The sequence below is a fragment of the Schistocerca cancellata genome, chromosome 4 (assembly GCF_023864275.1).
Source record: "Schistocerca cancellata isolate TAMUIC-IGC-003103 chromosome 4, iqSchCanc2.1, whole genome shotgun sequence".
NCBI classification, from domain to species: domain Eukaryota; kingdom Metazoa; phylum Arthropoda; class Insecta; order Orthoptera; family Acrididae; genus Schistocerca; species Schistocerca cancellata.
Window position 1 is genome coordinate 677485785 of NC_064629.1, and position 24169 is coordinate 677509953.

The 24169-nt window shown below is 44.4% G+C and overlaps 1 protein-coding gene and 1 non-coding gene across 2 annotated transcripts in view; one reads left to right on the forward strand and one right to left on the reverse strand.

Moving 5' to 3' along the window:
• LOC126184378 (plexin-B) overlaps positions 1-24169 on the reverse strand; it is a 981143-nt gene that overhangs the window by 177466 nt on the left and 779508 nt on the right. The gene's annotated exons all lie outside the window — the stretch shown is intronic.
• On the forward strand, positions 13048-13131 carry Trnas-gga (transfer RNA serine (anticodon GGA)). Its single transcript is given in 2 exon segments — positions 13048-13087; positions 13097-13131. It is a non-coding gene; the product is annotated as a tRNA-Ser (tRNA).

The window sequence follows — 24169 nt, forward strand, 5'->3', positions numbered from 1 at the left end:
ATCTTCTGTGAGGAACAGTACTCCATTAAGGTACCTTGTTAAAGTGTCAGATTTAGGAAAACTTTCTGAACCAATCTTACTGTGACTACACTGTATAACGTCATGGGTGTTTTTTAAAAAAAGCAACTCTATACGTACCGGTGTGTACCTGAATCCGACGTCTACTATTAGACAGTGATCAATTTTAATATTTGGGCATGCAAAACAAGTACTTTTATGCGTTGTGATCACTGAAGGACCATCATCCTCTCTTTTTGTAAGCCCAATCATGCAGCCATGTGATGTTCTTCCGAAAAGTCATTGTGGAATTCTACAACTCATTGTGATTCTGCTACATAAAGGTACATAGTGAACTTTAAAGTATGATGATGAAAGCCGGCCGGTGTGGCCGACCGGTTCTAGGCGCTTCAGTCTGGAACCGCACGACCGCAACGGTCGCAGGTTCGAATCCTGCCTCGGGCATGGATGTGTGTGATGTCCTTAGGTTAGTTAGGTTTAAGTAGTTCTAAGTTCTAGGGGACTGATGACCTCAGATGTGAAGTCCCATAGTGCTCAGAGCCATATGAAACATTTTTGATGATGAAACAAACTAATCTGCATTTGTTTGGCGAAGGGTAGACAGTGGCCACCTGGAGGAATTGTGCCTCGATATCGCAAACAGTAGCATCTGTGGAGTGTTCTAAAATCGCTACCTGAAATATATCGAGTTTAGATTCAACTGCGGGAAACGTCCAAGTGGTGGCACAACTGTGTAGATCTGTTAGCCTCGACGCATATCCAATCTCTCAGGTAAAATAATTCAAAAATGGTTTAAACTGCTCTAAGCACTATGGGACTTAAAATCTTAGGTCATCAGTCCCCTAAACTTCGAACTACTTAAACATAACTAACCTAAGGACATCACACACAACCATGCCCGAGGCAGGATTCGAACCTGCGACCGTAGCAGCAGCGCGGTTCCGAACTGAAGCGTCATGAACCGCTCGGCCACAGCGACCGGCTGGTAAAATAATTGGTAACAAAGATTCGCTAGGTGTAACGAGCCAGTTTAACTATTGACGGCTGGATAATTGTATGTTGGTTTGTTTGGTAACGATTTTTAGTCAGTTAGATGGGTGGTGATGTGTGTGTTCGGCGTCAGGCCCGGGAGAGTATGGTTTAATAGTGCGTGGTGTCCATAGCGTTGACCGCTGCAGCCTTGACAGCTTCTGCACGCAGGCATAACGGCGCTGCTATACTGCTTCGTTGACAATCACGTAGGGCACGTTCTGCTTTTCAGCAGAGCTGAGGCGAGTACTCGGTAACCGTCAGATCGCTCGTTTGATTACTATCGCACAAGCAGACGGAATTTTAATGCGTCCGTCCGTTGTGTACGTTGTCTCGTTTGTCGCCTAGTGCACAGTAGCTGCCCGACATTATCTAGATTGGCACTACTAACAACAGACACCTCCTTTCCGCTTTCGATTCTGCGTGACAAGTTGCGAATTTTTTCTGTTCGGGGCGTCCAAAGCGCTCTAATAAAACAGTAACACAGGTACTGTGTCATTTGTGCGGCCACTGAGACGCTAATTGCTGTACTGTTATTTAAGATATTTTAAATCAGTGTTCGCAACAACTAAAAATACGCATCAATTTTACCACACGATTTTCGTTTCTCTAATTTAAAACGTTGCTAATGACTGCGCTTTTGTCCGATTTCTGCTTAAATTTGAATTTTTCAGGTAATCTTCCCTTTGGTACTTACGTTTTTTGGAGTAATTTCGATTTGACACGCAGCAGTTCAGATTTCTTCACGAAAAACACGGCAAAATATACTTTAAGCCAGGAGAATAAACATAGTTGATGCCAACCGACCGCCGTGTCACCCTATGCCATATGACGTCATTTGGATGCTGTTTGAGCCGGCCGGTGTGGCCGAGCGGTTCTAGGCGCTACAGTCTGGAACTGCGCGACTGCTACGGTCGCAGGTTCGAAGCCTGCCTCGGGCCTGGATGTGTGTGATGTCCTTAGGTTTAAGTAGTTCTACGTTCTAGTGGACTGATGACCTCAGCAGTTAAGTCCCATAGTGCTCAGAGCCATTTTTTTGGATGCTGTTTGGATTGACACTAAAACCACCCTTCCGGCAACAGTCAGCTTTTCAGACCTTGGAGCCGCTGCCTCCTAGTTAAGTAGCTTCTCCATAGGCTTCATGAGTCCGAGAGGTCTCAGTCCCACAAAAGAGAACTCCCTGGCTATAACGGGAATCAAATCCGGGTCCTCCCCATAGCTGCCAGACACGAAAAACCGCTCAACTACAACTACAGGGACAGCAAGTAATTGAGCGTGTAGGGTATAAGTGCTACTCTGAGATAGGCACAGGATAGGAAATAGTGGTCACACGCATCAAATCAGTCGGAAGACAAATGACAAAAAAAGAGTGATGTATAGGCAAAATGATGAAAGAATTAAGAGCCATGGATTATACCGCAGGAAAGATCTGAGATGAGAAGCGTTTAACGTAAGGATGGTTAAAGTGCAGCTGCTCACAGAGGACCAGTGTGGGCTGTTATTACCTTATGGGAGCGAAACTCCGTAGAAAAGCTAATGCTTTAATGCGGCACCGATTTACACAGGGGAAAAAAATGAGTTCAAATTTTGGCCACCAGGTGCAAGTCTAGCGTTGTGAATGCAAGAAAGAAATGTTTCCATATGCAATGGGTTTGGAACGCGACATGGGCAGAAAAGGTCAAACAAATGTGAAAGGCCTAATCTACATCTACATATATACTCTGCTAGCCACCAAGCGGTGTGTGGTGTGTGGCGGAGGGCACAATTCGCGCCAAAGTCATATTCCCCCCCCCCCCCTGTTCCACTCGTGGATCGCGCAAGGGAAAAACGACTGTCTGAACGCCTCAGTACGAGCTCTTATTTCCCTTATCTTTGAATGATGATCATTACGCGATTTGAAAGTTGGTGGTAATAATATATGCTCTATATCCTCGGTGAAGATTGGATTTCGGAAGTTAGAGAGCAGCCCCTTCTGTTTGGCGCGTCGTCTATCTGCAAGTGTGTCCCACTTCAAACTTTCTATGAGATATGTAACGCTCTCGCGATGCCTAAGTGTACCAGTCGTGAATATTGATTTTCTTATTAACCGCTGCTTACAGAATTTATTTGTTCAATATGAGAACCGGAGACGTGGGTGAAATGCTGTAGAGCGCCACATTTGCACTTGGTAGCCAAAATTGGAACTAATTTTTTTCCAGCGTTAATTGGCTCCTCATTAACACACAAGCATATCTGCCAAGTTTCGCTGCCCTACAATAACTACAGCCCACAATGTGGGTTGCTGCGCTTTAATTGTAACCACTAGGTGAAAGTCAAGTATTGTTCTTCACGAGATAATTACAAATAAACTAAGCTATCGAAAACTATGCGTGGCGCACAGGACAGTTGCAGCCCTGGTTGGAAGTTCTGAATGTCTCAGCGAGTGAATTTTCCCGTTTCTAACACTGCAGGAAAGAAAAAGTTACCAAAGGAGCGTCCTTAATACGAATGAAGTTAATAGGAAAATTTGTGTTCCACGAATACTTTCTTTTGTGTGTCTTTACTTTCCGGATAACTGACCCGCAGCCTCCGGTTCCTTATGATGTGTAACACGAAGTTTAAAGGACTGATTTCTTCCTAACGGATTATCCAGAGAGGACCCTCATTTCGCACACGGCTCCGCTATCTTCTGCAGTGCACTTGTTTCTACGTGCCAGGAGATCCTTAATATCAGATAAGAACACCGTGCTCGAGGCAGCACTAAATGAGAGGGAGGTCTGCGGGAATCGGGGGCGGGAGATTAGATGAGGTGGCGCACGACGGGCCAGCAAGTGAGACGACAGAGTGCGTGGCTAAGGGAAAAGACGGGGGAGGCAGGGGTGCTGCGTCAGGGCAATGGAGAGCCGTCGCTACACTGCATACCTGATGCTGGACAAAATTATTAAGGCCGTCTGCGGTCGCAGCATGCCGTATACCATCACACCTACTAACCGCGCTCGTCCATCACGGCTACAATCTAATTTCTAGGGCTCGTGTCAACAAGGCAATTCCACTATGTGTCGCAGGCTGTGCGGACAAAAGCGTTCGTAGTCACTGTTGACGGTTGAAAACACGCACTTTAACAGTCAGCTGTTTTTACTTCAACCTTAAAATCTGCTGATTTCGAGCGTGGATCATCGTCACAGGAAATAAGACAAAAGCCGATCAGGTGAACATATAGATCATTTTCTTTCTGGTTGATAGAAAATCCAAAATGTCATAACAGGTACACGGAAAGAGCACAGCATGTTCCACAAAAATCTAATAGAGGTGTCCTCATCGTATCATTAGTTAACATAATGATGTACAAAAAGATAAGAAAGCAAAGAGGTAAGAGCACATCTCTATTAGACTTTTGTGTAACATGTTATGTTCTTTTGTTGTACTTATTATGACGTTTTGGATTTTCTATCAGTCAGAAAAGAAAATGATTTATGTATTCACCTGATATGCTGTTGCCGGCCTAGGTGGCCGAGCGGTTCTAGGCGCTACAGTCTGGAACCGCGTGGCCGCTACGGTCGCAGGTTCGAATCCTGCCTCGGGCATGGATGCGTGTGATGTCCTTGGGTTAGTTAAGTTTAAGTAGTTCTAAGTTCTAGCGGACTGATGATCTCAGTAGTTAAGTCCCATAGTGCTCAGAGCCATTTGAACCATTTTTGATCTATTGTTGCCTTATATCCTGTGGAGATGGCGCACGACCGAAAACAGTATATATTAAGGTACAAATAAAGATAGTTGATGGTTAAAATGCGTTTTCTTCCCATTACTTAACGGCTATTGAATGCCACTTAACCAAAACATTAACTACTGGAAGTGCTGCAGGACTTCCAGTGTTTCAACGAGTCCAGTGTGCAGCAGAAACAAACACGCGTCAATACCTCCACTGTATGGATTATGTGATCCTTACAACTCATTTTATTATTATCTCTTCTTATATGTTATATCTACAACGCATACCTCACAACCTGCGTTAATAATGTGTGTGAAATCTTATGTGACTTAACTACTAAGGTCATCATTCCCTACACACTACTTAACCTAAATTATCCTAAGGACAAACACATACACCCATGCCCGAGGGAGGACTCGAACCTCCGTCGGGACCAGCAGTCCATGACTGCAGCTCCTTAGACCGCTCGGCTAACCTGCGTTAAGTTTCGTAGTATGCAGGGGCCAGTATACAGTATCCGAACAAAATTATGCGGACACCCATATGCAACGCGGAATTGCCCACTACATGTGACGAGAAGCGGACCCGCCAGTAGAGCAGGCGGTGGGGAGTACTGTGTTTTCAGTTGACAAGCAGTAACAGTAGAATGGGTGGGACGGGAGAGTTCAGTGATTTCGAACGTGGGCTAGTCATTTGATGTCACCCGAGTAACAAATCCATCAGAGACATTTCAACCCTTCAAAAGCTGCGCCAACCGACTGTTGGTGATGAGACTGCGAAATGGAAAGGCGAAGAAACAACCATAACTATACCAACACTATGCACATCTCATGTACTGACGAGACGGGTTGTCGATCAGTGCGGAAGGTGGCAGCAAAAAATCGTATGAAATCAATGGAAGGAAACACACGTGAGTGAGCTAGCACAATGACTGTGCATAGGGAGTTAAAAGTATGGGGTACAATGGTCGGACAGCTCCTGATAAGCCAGACTTTTCTGTGGTCAGTGGTAAGTGATGTTTAAAGTGGTGGAAAGAGGGATACCACAGGACACCGGATGACTGCAAACGACTGATATAGAGTCAAGAATCACGCTATACTCTATGAAAATCCAGTGGAAGGGGTTGATAGTAAGGAAGTGTTTTTACTGGTTACGGTGTGGTATCCTTGTTGCGCTTAAGAAAACGCTAAATGTGGAAGGAGACGAACACATTTTACACATTACTTCAATACATACAGTCGTGATCACATTTGATGGTTCCAATTCAGATGGCTCTGAGCACTATGGGACCTAACATCTGAGGTCATCAGTCCCCCAGAACTTAGAACTACTTAAACCTAACTAGCCTAAGGACATCACACACGTCCATGCCCGAGGCAGGATTCGAACCTGCGACCGTAGCAGCAGCGCGGTTCTGGACTGCCGGCCGGCCCTGAGTATTCCTGTTATTGTTTCGTGTGGGCCGCACCGACCTCTTACGCTCCTAGCAGACGTTTTTGAATTCGTTAGATGTCTGTTGTCTTGCCTACTTGACAAGAACTCCAAAAACTGGAACAGTACTCTAGAATTGGTCGCACCAGAATGATGTTACTACTGCATATTATTCGCTTAGTAACAGTGATAGTACAACTAGAGATATTCAGGCTTGTTGGGAGGCGTGGCGACTGAATTTCTTCCCACACTACATCCGTAAATGAAATAGAGTGAGAAACAATGACACTGTGCACTACGTATCCATCACCAGACATCGTGCGGTGACTTACAGAATGCAGATGCATACGAGCGTTATCTGTCGGGCCACGTCGTATATGTGATCCTCTTTTCCATCTGACATGTACAAAAAAGTCTCACACCGTAAATGTTACAGAATGACTTTACCCGATCATTCTAATGATTTACTTTAATTAGTAAAATCTTTTAAATATGTTAAAAGTCTTCTTCCATGGTCTCTCGGTCAATGATTTTCATGTGTCGTGAAAATTGTCGATGCGATCGGTGTCAGAAGAACATAGACGAGAAGTAACTATTTAGAGCGATATAAAGTGGAAAGACCGCAGAAAACAATTTGTAGCAGATTCTAGGCTGAAATTTGTCGGATGAATGTTAAGGTAATGTGATTTATCCACGAATGAGGTATCTTACAAAACACTTGTTCTACGTTACTTTGGTACTGCTCGTCAGTGATCGTTACCACTTTAATAGACGAGATAGAGAAGATGCAAGAAAGAGCCGTACGTTTCTTCACGGGATCGTTTAGTCAGCGGAAGAGCATTACGGTTCAGTAACTCCACTGGTAGACGCTTCAACAGAGGCGATGTACACCACGAAGAGGCTTACAGAATGTATGAGGAAAGGAAAAAGTTACATCCAGAAATGATGAGTTATGCACTGACGTTTTGTAGATATCATATAAAATGCTTCCCTATAGTGACTCTGCCCGGAACCACTGACAAGCGTCGCAACATTCACCTGTAACAAGTCTATTTTCCCAGTCAAAAGCCACAGTTAGCATACTTTGGCTGGGTTTATAGGAAACTCTCTGTGGTACACTGGATTATTCTAAAAATATAAAAATCCAGTAACTCGGTTTTCGGTCATTTGGAGGCTATTTTTAAGAGAATAACAATCGAACTGACACGTCAGTATTCATACAAGAGAGTCGACGTAAAAATGACGTTTGACTTGGCTGCCGAACATCTCACTGCTTGGACACTGTTAAGACATGATTGGACGCTGCCCATCCCATGTTAAACTGTTAATGAATTGACCACTAATCAAGTCAAATCTGGCGTGCCGCTGTACATATGGCATATGTGTCAGTATTACGCCTGCCGTTAGCTTGTACCCGAGACAGAGCTGGCACTAGAATGTATTGATTTAATCCCCTTACGATACTGTTCATCCAAATATGTCTACAACATAATATCTAGTTATGTTTTCATCGGATTTGGTGTATTTCCATAGACATGCTTTACGCAGGGAATATTAACACTTATTTCAGGAAAGATTTTTTGTGAAAGATACACTTTGTTTCCTCTTTGTACAATCTTGGAAAGGTGTGAAGATTAGTCCTTTTTAACGATACTTTTACGGCCACTTGGCAAGTTAACAGGGAACTAATTTCGCGAGTTGTATACTGTGCATCTAAAACTACAACTATACTCCGCAAGGCACCTAGGGGTATGTGGTGGAGGGCGCTTTGTGCACCACACTAGGAATGATGGGTTTAATCAGCGCAAGAGAGTCACTGAATGTTTGAAGCGAAAGAAGAGTCTACCTCTACATAAGTACTCTGCAAGATAACCCCACATATACACTATGTGATCAAAAGTATCCGGACACCCCCAAAAACGTACTTTTTCATATTAGGTGCATCGTGCTACCACCTTCTACCAGGTACTCCATATCAACGACCTCAGTAGTCATTAGACATCGTAAGAGAGCAGAATGGGGCGCTCCGCGGGACTTACGGACTTCGAACGTGGTCAGGTGATTGGGTGTCACTTGTGTCATACGTCTGTACGCGAGATTTCCACACTTCTAAACATCCCTAGGTCAACTGTTTTCGATGTGATCGTGAAGTGGAAACGTAAAGGGACACGTAAATCACAAAAGCGTACGGGCCGACATAGTCTGTTGACTGACAGAGAACGCCGATAGTTGAATAGGGTCATAATGTGTAATAGGCAGACATTTATCTAGGCCATCACACAGGAATCCCAAACTGCATCAGGACCCACTGTAAGTACTATGACAGTTAGGCGGGAGGTGAGAAAACTTGGATTTCATGGTCGAGCGGCTGCTCATAAGCCACACATCACTCCGGTAAATGACAAACGACTCCTCGCTTGGTGTGAGGAGCGTAAACATTGGACAATTGAACAGTGGAAAAACGATATGTGGAGTGACGAATCATGGTACACAATGTAGCGATCCGATGGCAGGGTGTGAGGGTGTGGGTATGGCGAATGCCCGGTGAACGTCATCTGCCAGCGTGTGTAATGCCAACGGTAAAATTCAGAGGCGGTGGTGTTACGGTGTGGTCTTGTTATTCATGGAAGGGGCTTGCACCCCTTGTTGTTTTGGATGGCACTATCACAGCACAGGCCTACATTGATGCTTTAACAACCTTCTTGCTTTCCACTGTTGAAGAGCGATTCGGGGATGGCGACTGCATATTTCAAGGCGATCGACACCTGTTCATAATGCACGGCCTGTGGCAGAGTGGTTACACGACAATAACATCCCTGTAATGGACTGATCTGCACAGAGTCCTGACCTGAACCCTATAGAACACCTTTGGGATGTTTTGGAACGCCGACTTCATGCCAGTCCTCACTGACCCACGTCTATACCTCTTCTCAGTGCAGCATTCCGTGAACATAGGCTGTCATGGCCCAAGAAAACTTCCAGCACCTGATTGAACATATGCCTGAGAGAGTGGAAGCTGTCATCAAGGCTATGGGTGGGCCAACACCATACTGAATTCAAGCATTACCGATGAAGGGCGCCACCAACTTGTAAGTCTTTTCAGCCAGCTGTTCGGATACTTTTGCTCACAGAGTTTACGATGTTAGCAGCACAATGGTCGTACAGTAGTCTTCGAATACCGGTTCCCCAAATTTACCCAGCAGCGTTTCGCAAGAACTACGTCGTATTGAAACGTCCCCTTTGAACAATTATACATGACTGTGCTTAAACTGACACACAATAATTTTAGCGCAACGGAATCTGACTTTCAATAATCCCTACAAAAGAATGGCCCTGACTAACATTAAACTATACCTTTCACAAATCACTTACCTCACAAAAATCTTCGTTATTCGAACTACTGCAATACAGCGAGCGCCACTACTGCCAGCTAAATAATAGATTCAGACTACTGAAGGCACTAACTACTGATAGGCACAGTTAGCAAAAGAAAGATTTTGATAGAGAACAAACAATGTATTTACCTTAATAGTGTTCAAAAGTCATAATATGTATAGCAGTTCATGACATCCAGTCTTACAAATGTATTGTCTCTGATGGACACACGTCCAGAACATCGGCTCTCAGATTTCCGCCATCTCTCTCCCCACATCCACCACTGCTGGCGGCTCACCTCCAACTGCGCAACGCTACGCGCTGTTAACAGCCAACTGCCCAACGCTACAATGGCGAGTATTACAACAATGCCAACCAGCCACAGACTGCACACAGCACAGCCAGTGATTTTCATATAGAGCGCTACGTGGCGGCGGCGTTACCAATATAAGAACCTAAACAGCTTACTTACATTTCAAATCAAGTGGCTCTGAGCACTAAGGGACTTAACATCTGAGGTCATCAGTCCCCTAGACTTAGAACTACTTAAACCTAACTAAGGACAGCACACACTTCCATGCCCGAGGCAGGATTCGAACTTCCGGACTGAAGCGCCTAGAACCACTTGGCCACAACGGCCGGCCCTGAGTATTTCTGTTATTGTTTCGTGTGGCTACACCGACCTCTTACGCTCCTAGCAGGTGTTTTTGAATTTTTTCGATGTCTGTTGTCTTGCCTACTTGACAAGAACTCCAAAAACTGGAACAGTGCTCTAGAATTGGTCGCACCAGAATGATGTTACTACTGCATACTTTTCGCGTAGTAACAGTGGTAATACAACCGGAGATATTCAGGCTTGTTGGGAGGCGTGGCGACTGTATTTCTTCCCACACTACATCCGTAAATGAAATAGAATGACAAACAATGACACTGTGCACTACGAATCCAGACATTGTGCGGAGACTTACAGAATGCAGATGCATACGAGCGTTATCTGTCCGGCCACGTCTTATATGTGATCCTCTTTCCCATCTGACATGTACAAAAAAGTCTCACACCGTAAATTTTACAGAGTGACTTTACCCGATCATTCTAATGTTCATTTACTTTAATTAGTAAAATCTTTTAAATATGTTAAAAGTCTTTTCAGCTTGTTATTAATGACAGATTCAAACAAATTAGATCTTAAGCTTCTCACATGCAAGCAACACTTGTACAAAAGTATCTCTAGGAGAACCCGCCACAAGCTGAAGTTAACCAGTTGTTGTGAACTCCACGCAGGCATAAATCACGGAGGTGTGAGTGCCACACAGGGGAGAGGTGCTGCCTAAATTGAAGATGCTGTATAGTCACACGTTCTTTCACGGTCAACGAAGTTTGATAGCTGCCTCTACATTCCTTTCTTAACGACGACCATAATGCATAAACTTCAATAGTTAGTCGAAAAATATCACTTAATTTTAATACCGACAAGCTTTATTATCATACGCATTCCTGAAAATGCTTGTAACTGTACTTGTTCGGTATGCTTACCAATGGTCGTTCCTTAACTCTGTCCCCACATGTACTAAGACAAATGTCGATGTTTAAGTTAGGGATATAAACTTCCAAAATGATACGAAGCGGGAGAATGACTAAGGGTTTTGATATTCTTCCACCCTCTCCAATGTGTCGTTTCAAGTTTAGAGTGCTAGGTCATGCATTCAATTGTATCGTGCGCATAGCTTCCAGTAAGGCGCAGTTGGTGCAAGAGTGGACATCTGGCATCAAGCCAGTGTAAGTGCGAAACAAAATAGAGAACGCTTGCGTCAGCATCTCACTCGCCACTGCATCTTACTTTTCCAGCACACCGCCAAGCTGTAAGTTTTAAAATCCCAGGCATCGCGCAGTAGTCGCGTAATAATTATTCTAAATAAGAACACGCCGAGGATGTGTTTTCGCTAGACACGAATAAGACTTTGAGAGGTTAAATTAAATAAAAACTGGATCATTCACTGTTACTGTGACAGAATACAAAATAAAACTCTTTGTGGAAACACTCGTGTTGTCAGTTGGCAAATATTTTTCAAGTGTATGAGTGTCTTTAGTATTGAAAAAAAAATGGCTCTGAGCACTATGGGACTTAACATCTATGGTCATCAGTCCCCTAGAACTTAGAACTACTAAAACCTAACTAACCTAAGGACGGCACACAACACCCAGCCATCACGAGGCAGAGAAAATCCCTGACCCCGCCGGGAATCGAACCCGGGAACCCGGGCGTCGGAAGCGAGAACGCTACCGCACGACCACGAGATGCGGGCTTTAGCATTGAAAGGATGGAAAGATGGAGTGAAATGAAACAGGCTGATTTTATTCCTGGCGTACTGGCGACGTCAGCTCAGTACGCTGGCAGCTTGAACTAACAACTCTAAACGACAGATGTGAATTCGACAAGTCAGTTGTGAGCAGGCAGCGTTAAGCAGTGGGCGGGCGGCTTAGTGTGTCAAAGATGCGTCACAAATCGCAGTGGGACAGCATCTCAAAATCAAGTGATGAAGACGTTCTGCAGAATTTTTTGAAGAAGAGAAAACTGTGAGTGAAGTTTGTCCAGTGCACTTTGACTCTCATAGAAAAAGAATGACACGTGGATGCTTCCAACGACTTCACTGAAATTCAATACGCAGACAAATAATGTCTGAAAAAAACCACCATGGTCACAAATGGTTCAAATGGCTCTGAGCACTATGGGACTTAACATCTAAGGTCATCAGTCCCCTAGAACTTAGAACTACTTAAACCTAACTAACCTAAGGACATCACACACATACATGCCCGAGGCAGGATTCGAACCTGCGAACGGAGCGGTCGCGCGGTTCCAGACTGAAGCGTCTAGAACCGCTCGGCCACACAGGCCGGCCATGGTTGACAAGATTTGATGTTATCCATACGAACCTACTGCAAAACGACACAGTGCAGGAATTCACATGAAGGGTCAATGCTTTGGCGACATAACAGACATTCAAGCACAAGTTGAACAACGTCCTAAAGCCTGACTTTTCTGACAGCTTCGTATGATTGTATGAACGTTCTACGCGTTGTACTCGAGCAGGAGGAGACTATGCAGAACGCGTGAAGCGATAAAACCACCATCTTAACTTTTTTCTGTTTTTTATTAAACCAGTCTCGAAACTATTTGGGCTGACGAGGTAAGCACGAGTGTATATCTATTCACAAGGAAAAGTTGAGGAGGAGAGGCGCAAGGTGTCTGTTAGAATACACACGTAATAAAACATGATGCACAACGCATAAGACGTTACATTCAAAGATATAGTACTTAAAAAAATAAACAGTAATATCCAGTTGACTCGAAGACTCAATAGACGAGAGCAGCGAACTAGTTTAGTAGGAGAAGAGGAAACTGAGTCGGTCTAACGTTGTTAGAAGAGTGGTTCCGCAACATTTAATTTTAATTCTTTAAGCAAACGTAAGTGGCAACAGTAGTAAAGTTTTAAACACACACGCCGGCCTGGGTGGCCGAGTGGTTCTAGGCGCTACAGTCTGGAACCGCGCGACCGCTGCGGTCGCAGGTTCGAATCCTGCCTCGGGCATGGGTGTGTGTGATGTCCTTAGGTTAGTTAGGTTTAAGTAGTTCTAAGTTCTAGGTGACTGATGACCTCAGAAGTTAAGACCCATAGTGCTCAGAGCCATTTGAACCATTTTTTAAACACACACTTTCCCGAATAAGATTCAGTACTTATCTCGTTACTGTATCACCGGATATCAACAGGATACGGACATATCGGCGGAATTTTGCTCATTGCATTTACACTAATTTTCTTCCACAACAGGCAGCATTAACGTAGGGACAATAAACTAATGCGTTAAAAACGACAACGAGAAATGTCAGAAAGTTGCTTCGCGCAGTAAATTACTTTAGAAAATACTGGTACACAATAAATATTAATTAAGTTGTCATCGTCATTGCCGCTATCAGATCATTGTTCGCGTTTAAAAATGTGTTTATTTTTTAACCGCTGGTATTTCAGTGAATGCTGCGAGTTTTATTTACGTCATGGAAACCATAACCACAGACACGGCACGCGTGCGATGTCCCGCCAGATTATACTCGTATATGCAGCCGGATTTTCAATGGAATCCGGTGGGAAACCTGGGAGGCATGTGGTGAGTGCGTCAGACAGATACGATGGTGGCTTCGCAGCAGGCGGCCGCAGAGTATTCTGCGGCATCAGTTACCACAATTACCGATACCACTCAATTTTATTCCCGGTGTTTGACTAACAGGCGACACCACTCAGCGCTGCAGACCCGACAGTGTACAACGTATTTCCTGAAATGATTTAAAAATAATTTAGAAACTTAAAATACGTAAACCACCAGTAGCAATTACTTTAGAAACTTGCAAATAGAACTTGTCAATTTAACTACCATACTAGTTCGTTTGATTACCAAGCTTCAGGCATTATATTTCTTCGTAACACATATGAGCAACGAGAAGGTTCTACGAAGCGCATAGTGTCATTGTCGATCAAAATAACAGCGTTTGAGAGCAAACGGTACATACGGAGATTCTATTCCCAGCAAGTGAAAAAATACAACTCGAAACCATTATAAAGAGACAAAACGAAATTTTGCTATTGTAATCAGGAGCATTTCAATTCTGACTATGTAAAATACGTAAATTCAAATGAATATTATAGAAGAGAGTGAGATCTTATCCAAAGAATTCTGAAACTGAGAAAACCAAAAGTTAATTTGTAATACTACATCTGTGATTTGCGAACAAACAGCCTTTTTTGCACACCCAGATTAGTGATAAATTTCTAGTCTTTTGCTTTCTTATACGGATATTTTGATAAACAAGTTGTGGGATGTAGCACAGTGCAGGATATTTGTAAGAAATGCGATCTGTGCAATATTACTTGTTATATTTGAGTGGAGAAGCCGTGAGGTGGCATTGAAGGCAAACTAGTTCTCCGCATTATATAGGTAACTGAGCCCCAGCTGTTCTCTCTATCGCTCTCTTTTCAAGGTAGGCATCTACTGTGTATGCATCTGGCAGAGTTATGTTTACCCTGTTAGTAACCAGAATACATTATATCCGTAAAAGAATGAGGTAGTATAGTATTGGCATTTAACAACCGATACTGATGCATCTCTTTTTGACGTCAGTTCAGTTAATTAAAAAAACTTCATTAAAATCCCTGATGATTGATAATCAATTCCCAGTTTACTTTTTTAACTAGTTGAACCAATTCTCTGCACTAAATTGAAGAAATAAAAGTAATAATATTTTAGAACTAAGTCTAACCACAGCAACTGCTTTCACACACTTTCTTTTATTTTACAGCTGACAGATGATTTCCGCTTTTTTTTGCATTGTTCCACGACAGTCTTACCCATTGTCAGAATTGCGAATTTGTAAGGTTTAATCAGACAGAGTGTATTGCGCATATGTGAGAGAATTAACAAAGGTAGCAACAAAAGAAAGATCTCGACTTCATTGTAATATAATAATAATATTTATGGAAAATGTTTTTGTAAGGTTACTTATGAGACCCTGGTTCTATTTTTTGCAGAGACTTCATATTTTATTGCAACGAAATCTAGGATCTTTATTTTGCCGGGACCTTTTTAAATTAACCCCAACGTTCTTTTGTTCCTGTTGCGTTCCTTTCTCGTTCGGTATTACATACAACGCGTAACGACAATTGTTTACAATGTACCACAGTGGTGTAGGTGAAGTCGCGATGAACCAGTTGATATGTGGCACTTGTGGTCCACCAACCCAGGAATCTCTCACAAATTGTTCGACAATACCCACCTAAGCTACTGTGCATCCGCGGTGCGCCTGATGTTTGGAAGGGTTAAGTTTAGACAGAACTGTAAACGTAACATTTTTTTTCCTTGAATACCGTCACGGGAAAGTTTAAATTAGTAATGTTAACAAAATATCCCATTAAGCCACTGACCTAACAGCCCAGTCAATGAAGACCAAAAAAGGTCAAATACGGGAAATAATCCGTGTAGCTGATAATTTTTGTGCAGTAGGAGAAGAGAGTGTCATCAACGGCGTACTAAAAATTCTGATTGATTTTTTTTGGAGGGGGGGGGGGGGGAGCTGACTGTTGAGGGTTGAGCGTGCGATAGAGAGGTTCTTCTGTTCTCGAAATCCGCGGTCTCTAGCGAAAATGTATATGAGTTCAAAATGGTTCAAATGGTTCTGAGAACCATGGGACTTAACTTCTGAGGTCATCAGTCGCCTAGAACTTAGAATTAATTAAACGTAACTAACCTAAGGACATCACACACATCCATGCCCGAGGCAGGATTCGAACCTGCGACCATAGCGGTAGCACGGCTCCAGACTGTAGCGCCTACAACCGCACGGCCACTCCGGCCGGCGTTTATGTCAACGTTTTTATTTTTTCTCCACTTTAACAGGATAAAAAAAATTATCACGTAAATATCGTTGGGGCAATTGCATTGCCGCAGTGGATACACCGGTTCCCGTGAGATCACCGAAGTTAAGTGCTGTCGGGCGTGGTCGGAATTTGGATGGGTGACCATTCAGGCCGCCATGCGCTGTTGCCAATTTTCGGGGTGCGCTCAGCCTCGTGATGCCAATTGAGGAGCTACTCTACCGAATAGTAGCGACTTCGGTCAAGCGGTGTGCTGACCCCACGCCCCTCCTATCCGCATCCTCCATGAGGATGACACGGCGGTCGGATGGTCCCGGTAGGCCACTCTTGGCCTGAAGACGGGGTGCTAAATATCGTTGGACGAGTAGATAGATTGCTACTTCCTCGTACCCGTTCCTGGAAACACATCTGGAGAAGCTTAATGGAGATTTTTTAAATAAAAATTCTTGTCACTCAGCGTAAATTAAAATTATGAGATGACAACTACATAAAGTTAAACGTACAGCAAGCGTAATTTAGTTCAAACGGTTCAAAAGGCTCTGAGCACTATGGGACTTAACTTCTGAGGTCGTCAGTCCCCTAGAACTTAGAACTACTTAAACCTAACTAACCTAAGGACATCACACACATCCATGCCCGAGGCAGGATTCGAACCTGCGACCGTAGCGGTCGCGAGGTCCCAGACTGTAGAGCCTAGAACCGCTCGGCCACTCCGGCCTGCCCGTAATTTAGTAACTGGGTTATTCTGTCCAACACGTTCAATGATTTTGCTCCTAGTTCTACCATATGGTGTGCACTCGGACCTGTAGCAAACGATCTGCTGGAGGAACGCAACTCACTTCTCTTGCCAAAGCTAACCAAGAACAATATTAAAGTTACATAGATTTTATTATTCATAGTGGCCCTATTTTAACCTTTCTCCCCTCGATTTTGTAACTTTCTGGCAACAGCTTGCGAAAATAACTCGGTAGGCCATGCCTCACTTCGCTTATTAATATCTAGAAGTGCTTTCAGTTAAACATTTTTGGCGGGGTGTGTTTTCAGCACTGATGGATTAAGTAAGCTGGCTGGCCAGAGGCCACCGTGTAAACGCGGACAGCACTCAGGAAACGAGGGCTCCAAATCCCAAGAAGCAAACTTCGAAAATAGCGGCGTCACGCACGGCGGAAGCAGCCGGCAAGCCGGCGGGCGCCACACACGGCGCTGATCAGACCCGTCCCGGGGCTGTCACACTGCCACTGCTCGCCGTATCCTGCTTTTTATCTCTCGTTGGTGAGTCACGTGAAAAATTAACGAGCTGACGTGTGTCTTCCCGCTTTCAACAGAGAGAAGTCATCGTTCCGCAGACTAATTTATAAAACATACAATGAAACGTACAATTTCGCCGCACATTAAACGTTCAGAGATTCTTTTTTTTTTTTATATTACTTCCAGTACAAGTCAAGCCTTTGTCTATGGCGGGTTGCATTACTTCTCAGTTAGGAGACTCCGTACAGGTTGTTTCAAAAAGATTCACCCAATTTCACGGGACTGTATTTTCTACATGAATGAATATAGAAACTAGGGGTCAATTTTAAACTGCGCGCTGTCACTAAAAGTTTATCTTGCTACCTTTAGTAAGCTGCTGGGTCAAATGGCTCAAATGGCTCTGACCACTATGAGACTTAACATCGGAGGTCATCAGTCCGCTAGAACTTAGAACTACACTATTGGTCATTAAAATTGCTACACCAAGAAGAAATGCAGATGATAAACGGGTATTCACTGGACAAATATATTATACTACAACTGACATGTGATTACATTTTCACGCAATTTGGGTGCATAGATCCTGAGAAATCAGTACCCAGAACAACCACCTCTGGCCGTAATAACGGCCTTGATACGCCTGGGCATTTAGTCAAATAGAGCTTGGATGGCGTGTACAGGTACAGCTGCCCATACAGCTTCAACACGATACCACAGTTCATAAAGAGTAGTGACTGGCGTATTGTGACGAGCCAGTTGCTCAGCCACCATTGACCAGACGTTTTCAATTGGTGAGAGATCTGGAGAGTGTGCTGGCCAGGGCAGCAGTCGAACATTTTCTGTATCCAGAAAGGCCCGTACAGGACCTGCAACATGCGGTCGTGCATTATCCTGCTGAAATGTAGGGTTTCGCAGGGATCGAATGAAGGGTAGAGCCACGGGCCGTAACACATCTGAAATGTAACGTCCACTGTTCAAAGTGCCGTCAATGCGAACAAGAGGTGACCGAGACTGTAACCAATGGCACCCCATACCATCACGCCGGGTATTACGCCAGTATGGCGATGACGAATACACGCTTCCAATGTGCGTTTACCGCGATGTCGCCAAACACGGATGCGACCATCATGATGCTGTACACAGAACCTGGATTCATCCGAAAAAATGACCTTCTGCCATTCGTGCACCCAGGTTCGTCGTTGAGTACACCATCTCAGGCGCTCCTGTCTGTGATGCAGCGTCAAGGGTAACCGCAGCCATGGTCTCCGAGCTTATTGCTGTTTGTGTATGAGAAATTGGTTGGAAACGTTCCTTATGTCAGCACGTTGTAGGTGTCGCCACCGGCGCCAACCTTGTGTGAATGCTCTGAAAAGCATAGCACAGCATCTTCTTCCTGTCGGTTAAATTTCGCGTCTGTAGCACGTCATCTTTGTGGTGTAGCAATTTTAATGGCCAGTAGTGTACTTAAACCTAACCAATCTAAGGACACCACACACATCCATGCTCAAGGCAGGATTCGAACCTGCGACAGTAGCAGTCGTGTGGTTCCGGACTGAAGCGCCTAGAACCGTTCGGCAGCCGCTAAGTTGCTGGTACGTAATGTTGCAGATAGTCAGCTAGCTAGATAGTAAGCTCTTGACCCAATGTACTTCTAGAGGAAATATCTGTAACACAGCAGCAAAAGGCGTTTTGGGCTATCCATTTCAACAGGCACAGTTTATATACAGGGTGGTTACAGTTAAACTTTTGTTAGTAGAGAGGGCCCCCATGAAAAACGAGTGATCGTAGGACAGCGATATTTTATGGAAACATTTTTAAGGACATGTAGAAACGAGATAACGAATAAACCAATGAAAGAAACATATCTTATATTCCACATGAGAGGGTTACGCAGTTTAGAACGATCGGACAACGAATCGCTTTGGTCCTGGGAGAGGCCGACGGCCAACTGCGCGACATAAATGTTCAAATGTGTGTGAAATCTTATGGGACTTAACTGCTAAGGTCATCAGTCCCTAAACTTACACACTACTTAACCTAAATTATCCTAAGGACAAACACACGCACCCATGCCCGAGGGAGGACTCGAACCTCCGCCGGGATCAGCCGCCAACTGCGCTACAAATTGTTGAAAAAGTTACTGTTGCTATGGCTGATAATGCTGGACGCAATGTGCGATCTTCAAGCAATGCACGAACTGTATCACGACAACTGAACATTCCATGGTCCGCCGTTCGAAAAGTGCTGCGAACAACTGTGTAATGGTATCTGTAAAAACTTCAAATTACTCACCAACTTTTGTTACTTCACTCAGACGTTCTAGAAGATTTTGCTCTTACGTTTCTTGCTAAGGTTGACTTTGACTACGTGCGGCGTTGGAACTTTTGAGAAGCTGTTGCATTTGGGGATCGTCACCTCCACTGACCGCTCATGAATTTCTCCTGCATAGCGAACGCGTCACTAAGTGGCGTAGCTTCACGGTACGGTTCATGATTGGTTTATTTTTCTTCGAGAAACTCAGACCCCAAAGACCAAGGACATGAAGCGTGAACGGCACAGGTTACTGTGATCTGCTTCGGCAATATGCGACTCCTGCTCTACGGGAGAGAGGTGCTTGCGTTTCAGCTGTTTTGATACAGGATGGAATTTCACTTCAAATATCTAGTGTGGTCACTCTGTTACTCCGTAACACATTTGGAGAAGATCTAATCATTGGCCAATCTTTCCAAACTGCGTGACCACCAAGACCACGAGAGTTGAACCTTCTCATGCTGAGATTAAAATGTGTTCATTTCAATAGTTTGTTCGTTATTTCTCCTCCGCATGTCCTTACAAATGTCTCCAGAAAGTTTCGCCGTCCGACGATCATTCGTTTATCATGGGGGCCCTCTCAAGTAGTGAAAGATTAATAACAACCACGCTGCACAACTTTGCGGCGCGATTATCATCACGATTACGGCACTACACCTCCTACACCTCAAAGCATTCGAAGATGCCACCGGTAGCTTGAAGACACTCGTTGTTTACGCAAGGGGAAATCCATAGGTCGCTTCCGTGTGTACTCGTTCAAGACTAGACATCTGCGCATAGTTACTATAAGTCTCCTCGTCGTGCAATGTATATTTCATACCATTTAAGACTCAGTTACCCCGAGCTGCTCATAAAACCTAACGTGTACAATCTCGTGACTTTTTTCTGCTCATGGAGATGGAAAGTAACAATTTTCTTTCATGTTTAGAGTTTTGAGGCAACGGCCTTGCCGCAGTAGATACACTGATTCCCGTGAGATCACCGAAGTTAAGCGCTGTCGGGCGTGGCTGGCACTTGGATGTGTGATCATCCACAGCGCCATGAGCTGTTGCCATTTTTCAGTGTGCACTCAGCCTCGTGATGCCAACTGAGGAGCTACTCGACCGAATAGTAGCGGCTCCGGTCAAAGAAAACCATCATAACGACCCCACGCCCCTCCTATTCGCATCCTCAGGTGAGGATGACACGGCGGTCGGATGGTCCCGATGGGCCACTTGTGGCCTGAAGACGGAGTGCTTTAGGGTTTTGTAATGAGGATACGTTCCATTTAAGTGGAAAAGTGAGCCGTTACGAAGTAACAGCAACCACACCAAACCCGAGCATGAGAGAGACTCTCCAATGCTTCATGTATCCCAAGAATAGATTTACGCCCCCCTTTTTTCTTTTGCGGAAAAGACGGTTACAGGAATCACGCACCAGGATATGTTGGAGATCTTGCCTTTTCCATAGCTGCGGGAACATGCTGGAAATTTCATTTTTCAAGAATGTGGAGCATCCTACACTGACACTTGCATATAGGAGCAATTCTTAATAATAAACTGCTTCAAAGATGGGTCGGCCGTTAGAGACGTACGAATCTCGCATTACTCCATTGAATTCCAACGTCGCCTGATGTCAGGATATATGATTATTTTCTTTGCTTTTGGGTGAAGACGGTTTGTAAAAGAATCCGTTTATGTGCCTCCTCTTCCAGCAAGTTGGGGTGTATTGCAATGCGGTACAGCAACCGCAGTGAATGCAGAAACACCAGACATGCTCGCAAAAGTATGGGACTAGTTTGGCTATTATCTGGATGTTTGCGGGTGCACCCAATGGAGAGTCCACTGAACATTTGTGAAAGGCCAGTGGAAACTTTGATTCTAAACACAAAAATAAAAAGTACGCCAAGTTTGCATATGCAAGCATGTAAGAGATTTATCTTTTCAAATTGGATGGTTCCTTTGACACTAAAATCTTCTTTGTCCTGTGCGTAAGCTAAAATTTACTCGAAGTTCTTACCATTATTCACGTAGAGTATATAGTCTTGTGAAATGGGATGGATGAGTCTTTCTGCAACATTCTGTAGTTATGTGAATAATATGAGGGACGATCAAAAAGTTTCCGTTCGAAGACCGTACAGTCCAGAATCGGTGTGCCAGTCAGCTAAAATCGCCGTGAGCATTGAGGCGATGATCCCACCGACCCACCAGGTTGAAGATATCCGTTTGGTAAAACACCGTATCCTACTGTGTGAAGAAGTCCGTAACTACCTATTGCACATCCTCGTGTGACAGGATCATCAACCCTTCAGGGCCTTTTTTTAAGGGCCGGAAGGCGTGATAATTGCTTGGGAAGAGATCAGAACTATAGGGCGGGTGCTGGAGTGTCTTAAAAAAAAAAAAAATGGTTCAAATGGCTCTGAGCACTATGGGACTCAACTGCTGAGATCATTAGTCCCCTAGAACTTAGAACTAGTTAAACCTAACTAACCTAAGGACATCACAAACATCCATGCCCGAGGCAGGATTCGAACCTGCGACCGTAGCGGTCTTGCGGTTCCAGACTGCAGCGCCTTTAACCGCACGGCCACTGCGGCCGGCGGAGTGCCTTCCACTTCGGTTGGCATAACAACTGCGAACTACATTTGCGGAATAGGGACGTGCTTTTTGATGAAGCAACAGTACCATTTGTCGCAATTTTCCCGGGCTTTTCGCTTGAACCGGAAGCAGTAATTTCTCCACCGTAGCGCAGTACCGTTCTCCAGTGATTGAGACGCCAGATTGGATGAGGCTGGCCTCCCCCAATCGACCGCAGTTTTGAGTCGAATTGTGACCAGTACGGAACTTGGCGCACCATTCCCAGATGGATGTCTACCAGTGCTTTCCCTTTGGCAGCCAAGAAAAGAATAAATTCATTCTGGTCGTGTTCCTGTTTGGACGCATTTGGTAATAACGTCGCCATAGTTCACGTTTCTGCATTTACAGCACGCACGTCGGAAAGACACGAATGCCTTTGCTACACGTCGGTGTTTATGTATCCGAATCGGAGTCGCGCTACGTCCTCAAACGGAAAGTTTTTGGTCGCCCCTTATACATACTTCCTCGTTTAGTAAGCCCACACTGTAGTCGTTTGCGACAAAATTCCGTTACCATTTCATTGCACATCGTGCTGACATATATCCGATGCTGGTGAAAACGTGGTGGATACCATTTTGCTTTTACAAACGTGATGTTTGCTATTGAGACCGACCAGAAATATACAATATTAACAGTAACTATCGTCCGCTGTCTCTTCCCTATAATTTATTCCGCCATAAGGGAGCCGCTGTCTTTTATCATTTGGAAAATTTACTTAATTTTAACTTTGTGGCCGGATGAGCTTCCTGTCGCTACAGCCGTCAGTCAACCAGCAGAAGGGAAATATTGTGTGCCACCTGGCTGTGGATCGTGTCAACTTTGTTATGCGTATCATATTATTATGACAGGCCAAGGAACTTTTATTGAATTCTGCACTACAGTTCAATGCGACACAGATACTAGACACATAGTAACCACGTCTCTGTAAACAACGGTCGGAGCGTTCTACCAAACGCTGAATTCCTCGACGACAGAAATCCGTTTCTTGGTCACGGACCCATTAAACATTTGACAACCGATGTACGAACGCCCTCATTGTCGGAAAATCTCTCTCTCTCTCTCTCTCTCTCTCTCTCTCTCTCTCTCTCTCTCCCTGCCCACCCCGAGATGTTCCACCAGCTTGCCGAAAAGATGAAAATCGCATGGTGCAAGTTATGACCTTCCCAATCAGCGTCATTCACGTACGTACGAACTTAGTCAAATTGTCACCACATTACTACGGCAGGACGCGACACTGCATTTGGTTCACAAATGACTAGTATTTTACAGTGAATCTGTGTGCAATTCTGACGTTTTGCCCGCAAGAATCGCACCGTCACGCGTACTTCAGCTTTGGAGTACGTACCCGACTTCCGTGCCATTTCACTACCAGACTGTGTTGCGCCCGTTTTCAGCAGAATTGTCTCTGCAGGAAACTCTGACTTTCGGAAGTCCCTGCGCACTGCATGTAGCAGAGTCTACGTTCACGTATCTCTGTATTTCTGGTTTTTCCACCCGCTACGAGGTGCATGGCAGAAGGTACGGCAAACAACCAACCAAAAATGATTATGGACGATTGCTATTACTCTCTTCAGTGTCGTAGCACACAGGAAACCACGCATCATAAATCTTGTTACTGAAAGTGGTTGAAGAAAAATGTATGTTAGTCACGTTCTGATCTGCCAACAAATGGGTACCCATTTAGAGAAAAGCACTATCATGATACACAACTGTGTCGCACTGTCAGAATCGTAGATCTATTTGTGATTAGTGGGGAGCTCGATGATAATGTACTTAGCGTTTGCAGCTTGAGCCAAACAAGTCTCTCTCTCTCTCTTTCAAAATACATTATGTCTACTAGTAAGCTTGATTTTCGACCGTGTAATAAGACAATTGACTTGCATCCTGATAGACAGTGGTTCAGATCCTCGTGATGATGATGATGAAGTCCCATACTCCTTGACAGAGCGTAGGGGCGATGCGGGAGACCCAGACCGCTGTTCTAGGCATGGTCCGAGCGGAGGTGGTTTGCCATTGCCTTCCTCCGACCGTAA